This window comes from Magnolia sinica, chromosome 19, assembly GCF_029962835.1.
Source record: "Magnolia sinica isolate HGM2019 chromosome 19, MsV1, whole genome shotgun sequence".
Lineage (NCBI taxonomy): Eukaryota > Viridiplantae > Streptophyta > Magnoliopsida > Magnoliales > Magnoliaceae > Magnolia > Magnolia sinica.
In genome coordinates, this window is record NC_080591.1 from 56,608,058 (window position 1) to 56,616,364 (window position 8,307).

An 8,307-nucleotide genomic window follows, 5' to 3' on the forward strand; every position below is an offset into this window, starting at 1 on the left:
GCGCCGTTCATTTATATTTTCAGATCATTTTATAGTGTGATTGAAAATTTTAGACAGATACAATGCTCAAGTGGACCACACAGTGTAGATTGAATATTCACCATTAAAAACTTCTTGATGGCCACAGAAGTTTTGGATCAAGCTGAAATTTGGTTTTTTTTTTTTTTCCATTAATACAGGTATATATGAACTTATGAACATATTGGATGGAAAATAAACATTACAGTAGGAAGGTTCCAACTGTGTTCATCATTATCACGCTGCTTCCTGTGGTGTGGTTCCCTTGAGCATTGGATCTGTCTAATTTTTAATTCATTAGCCAAAAATGATCTGAAAAAAAATGGATGAACGGCGTAGATAAAACCTATACATCATATTGTGGGCCCCACAGATCCCCTGCCTGGACAGATTTCCGTTTAGGCGGGACAGGACGCAATCTGCTTCCACTTTATACACGCGGTACGGTCATATAGCTACTTTATGCCACACCTGCGACCAGAATTTTAACCCGAGAAGATACATTGGATGATGTTGGTCACTTAGAAATGGGATATGTCACAAGCCAGTAATTAAAATTGGACCGTCCAATTTATGGGTAATCACTTGGATGTATTATAAACAAGGAAAAAAAAAAAAAAGAAGAAGAAGAAGCAATCTTCTCTTATAAATCAGACAATCAGATTGGTGAAAATTTATTAGATGGATCAAAATGAAAATCCAGTGGTCTTGATTCAATTAACGAGTGCCTATCAATAAAAAGTTACTTCAGCCCATCTAATTTTCGTATTCGGTGGATGATATGCAAGCACTTAGAAATTGCAGATTAGGCATCATAGTAATTAAATTTGGACCGTTCAAGTTGTAGTTAGCCGATGTTAATGTGAGAAGATTTTCTATTTATACTCAACAAAGGGAATCTAACTAATAACAGGTTAGGATCTCCGAACCAAGTCCTAATTGTAGGCTTTGCATTTTCTAAAGCAGGATGCTTGGGATTGATGATGTAGAGCGGGTGGCGGACACTTTCATGACCAAGATGGACCAGGGAACTTTGGATAAGAGGCAAAAATTATATGGACCGCCAGATTCTTAAGACAGGTGTATCTCGCAAACTAGAATGAGTTTTTTGACATACCATATATAAATTTAGGGTAAGAGAAGCTATTTTAGCCAACCAACCCCTCCATGCGGGGTTGCCCATACTGTATTTGTGAGATTTCATCAAATCGACGCTCAAAAATCCTTTTTAATTTCGTTTTTACTATTTATAATAAGTTTTAGTTTGATCATAACTCCTCATCCAATGAGTTTTAGAAGTCCTGCCCAACATGAAAAGGGCTTAGAAAAATTAGGAGAATAACGTGGTTAGGCTAAATTGGACACTTACTATTTTTGGTCGAAAACCATGAAATCTAGTAGAAATCATGACCGTCTATAAGTAGTAAGTCACATTTTTTAAGGAATTTGAGTAGGAGTTTGATTCTGAAACTTCTTCCTATATATCACTATTTAAATTAATGTAAATTCAGTTTTATCATCAATCAATTTATTTTTGAATTTATTAGAATTTATTTCTATTTTTCTCGTGGATTTGAGGAATCTCTGGATGAGTCCAGAGAAGCTCTGTGGATTCAGAGTAATTATACCCTGAGGAAGACAATGATCGACCTCATCACGTCCATCCCTACGTCAATTGATATCAGAGCGAGGACTCTCCTCGGGCCGATGGCAAATAACAAAGGAATGGACCAAAATTCCATGAACGGTGATCTAAGGATTTTTTATCTTTTTGAAAGAATGTAAGCTTTTCACCGAAAAAGTTAGCTGACCATACAAGGGCTACAGGCAACCCTCGACCATTTTGCGGATATGTTAATTCCGCACCGAGCCCAAGGCGATGCTCAACCGCACGTGATCGTTATATGACATAACCTTGATTTTCGTAACCTTAATGTCCATAAAATACTTCTGGAGGTTAATCGTAGGGGTACCCCAGATGAGTTGAGTTTTAACAACGAGGACCTCAATGACGGCTTTACTCAAAAACCAGTCGATGGAGGCGATCGACTAGAGCGTGTTGAAAGAGACTATCGAGGTAAGGTCGAACTTTTCAGTTTTAATAGCTTAATGCATATAGAAGATTTCCTCGATTGGTTAGCCAAAGTAGAACGATATTTTGATTACATGGATGTGCCAGAACATAAAAAGAAAAAGTAAATTTAATAGCATTAAAATTTAAATATGGTGCTTCTGCATGGTAAGAGCAATTACAATTCTCACGTGCCCAACAGAATAAGGTACTCATCCGATTATGGCCACGGATGAGATGCCTTCTTTGATTACAATTCATCCCTAGTGATTACGAGAATGTATCATTCCAGCAATACCAAGATTGCTGACAGGAAAAATTGTCACCGATTAACGAAGAATTCCAGCGGTTGGCAACACGAAATGACCTTTCGAAAATCGAATCACAGAAGGTAACACGGTTTATAGGTGTGTTACGATCAACAATTAGGGATCGAGTTCAGATGCACCCGGTCGGGACCGTGGATGAAGTGGTTCAATTGGCTGGTAAAGTGAAAACACAGCTTGCAAGAGTCCCTACTTGGCCCTATCCTTCAACTTGGCCCCCCATGATGGGTCCTACGCAGGATTCATCGTTAGCACGAAGAAAGGAACCAGTAGGAGGACATCTTCAACCTCTTGCAACCGCAAATTGTGACACGGGAAGCAATCCATCTAGGCCTCAACGTGTGACACCCACTGCAATGGGTCCGAGTAGGATTTCAAATCCTTATGGTCAGCCAAGGCCGAACACTTGTTACCACTATGGTCACTTATTGAACACATTCCCTTAATGCGCCGCAATCCACTTGACCATTAACGAAAGAAGACACTGAATTTTATGAAGATGAAGAAGACATTGAGGAATGAGCTAGTGATAAAGAATGGTTGACTAAGGATCATGGCGAATCCTTGGTTGTGAGGTAATTATTGTACACTCCACGGAAGGAGTTACATCCATAACGACACAATATATTTCATGCACGGTATACCATTAATGGCAAGGTCTATGATATAATCATAGACAGTAGTAGTACCGAGAACATCGTCTTAAAAGTGATGGTGGACTAGTTGCAGCTACATACGACAAAACATCCTTCCCCTTACTCAATTGGCTGTATAAAAAAGGTGAACGAGATTATGGTAACTAAACAATGCACTATCTCATTTTCAATTGGTAAAAATTATAAGGATCAAATACTTTGTAACGTGATCAACATGTAGGCATACCATATGTTACTTGGTCGATCATGGCAGTTAGACCGTGATGCGACCCACCGAGGATGAGATAATATTTATGCCTTCATCATGGATAGTCGAAAGATGGTCCTTGCGCCTATAGCACCAGAGAACTACCCCTAATCTTCTAAAGTGGAGGGGAATTCCATCCTGACCATTCGGGATTTCATTAAGGAATCCAAGGAAACATGTGAGGCGTACGCCATAGTGATAAAGGATGAGGAATCAGAGCCCTTAAATATTCCCCTAAGTTTAAGGTCGTTGCTGAATGAATTTAAGGAAATCTGGCTTGAAGAGATACCCGATGGATTGCCTCCCATGTGAGATATCCAACATCACATAGACCTCGTCCCTATGGCTAGCTTGCCCAACTACCCTCACTATTAGATGAGTCCGAAAGAGTGTCAGAGACTTCAGGCGTGGGTGGAGGAGTTGATCCGTAAGGGTCTTCTGAGACAGAGCATGAGCGCATGTTCCGTGCTAACATTGTTAACACCTAAGAAAGAAGGGAGCTGGTGCATGTGTGTCAAAAGACGGTCAATTAACAAGATTATCATTAAATATTGGTTCCCAATACCACAGTTGGATAACATGCTCGATATGGTAGAAGGTGCCAAGGTATTTTCTAAACTAGATCTGAGGAGCAAGTACTATCGAATTCGTATCTGGCCCGATGATGAGTGGAAAATGACATTCAAGACCAAGGAAGGATTGTATGAGTAGCTGGTTATGCCTTTCGGTCTATCAAACGCTTCAAGCACTTTTATGCATTTGATAAATCAAGTGTTAAAGCTGTTCATTGGCCAGTTTGTAGTAGTATATTTTGATAAACATCCTGATATATAGATAGGATGAGACGGAGCACATGGAACATCTCAGGTAGGTGTTAAAGGTTTTACACGTTAAAAAGTTGTACCTTAACTTGAAGAAGTACAATTTTTAACGGACAGTCTGTTGTTCTTATGATTTGTTGTGATATCCACGGGCATCTGTGTGGATAATGAAAAGGTATGAGCCATCAGGGAATGACCGATCCCAATGAATATTCATGAAGTGAGGAGTTTCCACGGGTTAGCGACCTTCTATTATTGATTCATGAGAAATTTCAGCATAATAATCGTACCTATTACAGATTGCATGAAAAGGGGGCCATTTTAGTGGACTGATGAGGATGACAAAAGATTTGCTGAAATCAAGCATTGATTGTCCACGATACTGGTCTTGGTTTTTCCCAGTTTCGAAAAATTATTTGAGGTTGAGCGTGACGCCTCATATGTCGGAATTGGAGGAGTCTTATCACAGGAAGGTAGGCCAATAGCCTTCTACAGCAAAAAACTCAGCGAAGCCCGAAATAAGTGGTCGACATATTAGCTTGAGCTGTATGCAATTGTTCAAGCGTTGTGACATTGCGGCATTATCTAATTCAAAGAGAGTTTGTTCTCTACACTGACCATCAAGCCTTAAAGTTTATTAATAGTCAGGCTCACGTGAATCATGTGCATGTTACATGGGTTACATTTTGCAGGAATTCACCTTCATTATAAAGCACAAGTTAGGGCAACAGAACAAGGTGGCTGATACACTTAGCCTTCATGCATCACTACTTGTTATAATAAGCATGAGGTGGTCGGCTTTGACTGCCTCAATAAGCTACATGACAAGGACGAGGACTTCAAGGATGCATGGATGAGGTGCCAAGAGGTTAATCCCAGTGACCTACATATGCAAGACAGTATCTTTTTCAAATGGAAACGATTGTCTATCCTCCAAAGTTCTTTGAGGGTGTAGATTATTCAAGAGTTACATGAAGGTGGCCTTGGTGGACACATTGGGCGAGACAAGACACGGACTCTTGTGAAGGAGCGGTATTATTAGCCACAATTAGTACGTGACGAGGGTAAAGCAGTGTCACGCTGTCATATATGTCAGACCTCCAATGGGCAGTCTTAGAATATGAGTCTCTACACCCCGTTACCTATGCCTGACGTGCAACACCCCATACTTTTACATAGTTGAGTGTTATTATTATAATCTAGATTAACATATTTGTGTGAAGATACACATAACCTATGTTATTCACCATCATTTGATAAGTTACAATCCGCCCATTTCAACTGTTGATTATGAAGATAAACCATCACATCATCAAATAAATCTTTTTTTTCTTTTAGGATTTCAACCACCTTAGTAGACAAATCAAATCCTCTATTAGGTCCCCAAACTTCCCAACCCACCACTTAATTTCAATAGTTAGAATATCAATTTTTCAAATCCAACCGTTAATTTAAAATAAATCAATAACAATATGTTGAGACCCATGTATTGTGATCCACTTAGAAATTAAAATAATATAATCTTTTTAATTAAAGCTCGATTGGGGGGGGATGAATAAATCCCGCTAATCGGGGTGTGACCCACATAAAAAAAAAGTAGAGAAAAGTAGAATAACTTATAAATAATAATAATAATGATATATATATATATAAGTAATTTATTTTTTAAAAGTCTATAAAACATCTTCGAAAGATAGAACCATCAGATTTAAATATAAATATTTGATGATTGAAGATATAATAATAATAATAAATTTAATAACAACAACAACAACAACAACAACAACAACAATAATAATAATAATAATGTTGTAATAATGATATTTAATATTATAAATGCGCATTAGGTCATATGATCCCTAATCTAGCCATTGATTTTTAGTTAAGTAGTCCCGTAGATTCTTTTTACCATTGATGTTCAAATTCGAAATGATTCGACCATCAGACTAACAAAAATTCATAATTGGAGCTAAAATTTTTAAAGTATAACCCACCCGATCTATGGATCTGCCTCATCTATAGACCAAAACCCTAATAGGACAAGTAGGGACTATTAGACGGCATAGATCTCTCAACGCCTCACTATGGACCCCACACTTACTACACCAGTGGGTGGACACCTGCGGTACATCACACCCCAAACCGAGTCAAATGGGAGATGACCCAATGAATTTTTGAAAAAGAGGAAATCCTCCTCCTTCCATTTTCCGCCAATGAACAGACAATGTCCGTTCATTTGAAATTGAGCCCACCATCATGGCCCATTGCACTAATCCAAACCATCCATCTGGCAGAGCACCCGAAGCCAACCAAAACCTGAGCAAATCTCATGTGCTAGACCGCCATATGTGCACACAATTGAGGGCATAAACTGGCTGTGTGCGGTTGTCTTTCTGAAAACGGAAACCACGTCCAATTCTCCTTGTTGCAGTGGAATTTTCCAATCCTAACTATCGAGCTATAGGCAATCTCAACCCCATATTCACACTTAACCTAGTTTTAAGGTTGGAGTAGCTAGAGTCATGCAACGGAAGGAATCTTCCTATGGAGATACATGGTTCGATCTCAATCGCCCAAAAGCTTTTAGAAGCTCTTCTAATGCATCACGAGCATTAGTTCTAGGGCTAGAAATAGCCAAACTTGTTGGATTGAAGGTTCAATGAGAAAATCCTCCCTCGCACGAGATTTCATTCCCGACCAAAAATATCAAAGGCCACTGATAAGTGGGGATAGCGGTAACGATTGGTGGGTCCCACAGTGATCAATGGGCCCATCTGGTCCATCCAAAGGCAATGGATCAAAAAATGGGACTGTAATTGAAAGTTGCGATGATCAGATGCTTCATCTCCTTCGTCAAACCAAAAAACTCCATCGTCATGATATAGGCCCCACTTCCTGATCTGAGGCACTCATTTGGTGGACACTGTTGGCAAAAGTCCATCTTTAATGGTGGATTACCCCCATGTAAGAAGATTAAGGGTTTATCACCGCATTTACTAAATGATTAGAAAAATAAACTGTAACTAATCCTCTAATTAGTTGCCTCCATAGGTTTAAGAGAGAATTTCCAGAGATATAAAAACATCCTTTCTATTTCAAGAAGCCAGCCCTAAAAATAGGAACAGAAAGAGAGAGAGAGAGAGAGAGAGAGTCAGATGCAAATCAGAACTCGTGCTGCATCGACTCATTCGAGTCGTACCTGAGTCGAAGCCAAGCTAGACTCTGTCCAGCCACACCAAAATTGAGGGAAGAAGGAGAGGAACAAGGAGGAGTACCCTAGAGGAGAGGAAAGCTCGGTCATCTCTCTACCTTGATGTCGCATCCAGACGATGGGAGAGAAATCGGGCTACAGTGAGTCATTGACTCGCTAGCAAGTCGAGTTAGGGTTGTTGTCAAGTTTTAGGCTTGTTTCAACCTATCTAGTTGGTCTAATTAGAACCAGACTCCTTGTTGGTCTATCTAAAGACGCTAGGCAAGTCAAATCTGAGTATTCTTTGTCCAATAAAAGATGGCTTCGTCAATCTCGAGTTGGAATCCAAGTTTGAGCAGGTTGCCTCTTGGCTCGTTGGGTTACCTCAATAATCCAGAAAGCTAATTTTCTATTGGGCTCAGATCTAGTTTAAGTCATGTGGCTAGCGAAGCCTCCTGTTCATCCACGAAGTCTAAAAGAGAGGAAAGAGCAGGAGGATATGGAGAGATGGGGAAGCGAGTGTCGTATGTCGAGTCTAGTTGGGTTGAGTCATGTTGGGTCAAGTATCCACTGCTGGACTTCGAGAAGAGGGAGAGAAAGTAGGACAAAGAAGGAAAGAAATGAAAGAAAAAAGAAAGAAGGAGCCAGCGAGTGTTCAACTCGTTGAGTTAACTCAGCCAAGTCGACTCCGCAACTGCCGAGTCCATTGCCTTGTCCAGGTTTTTCTTGGTGCATCCTTAGCCTAGCAAGTCAGATTCGAGTCGCATAGTATGACGAGTTGTTATAGATCTTCATGATTTCCAGTAACACGACTTCTCGTCAAGTTTATTCAAAATTGAGTTGTCATCTTGCTAACTCGGTGGACTCACTAGTCGTGTTGTATTGGAATTTATTGGATCCGGATTTCTTTGTTGGTCTATCTAGAGGGAAAGAGAGCAATGGAGAAGAAAGGGAAGAAGAAGAAGAGCAAGTGGAGAG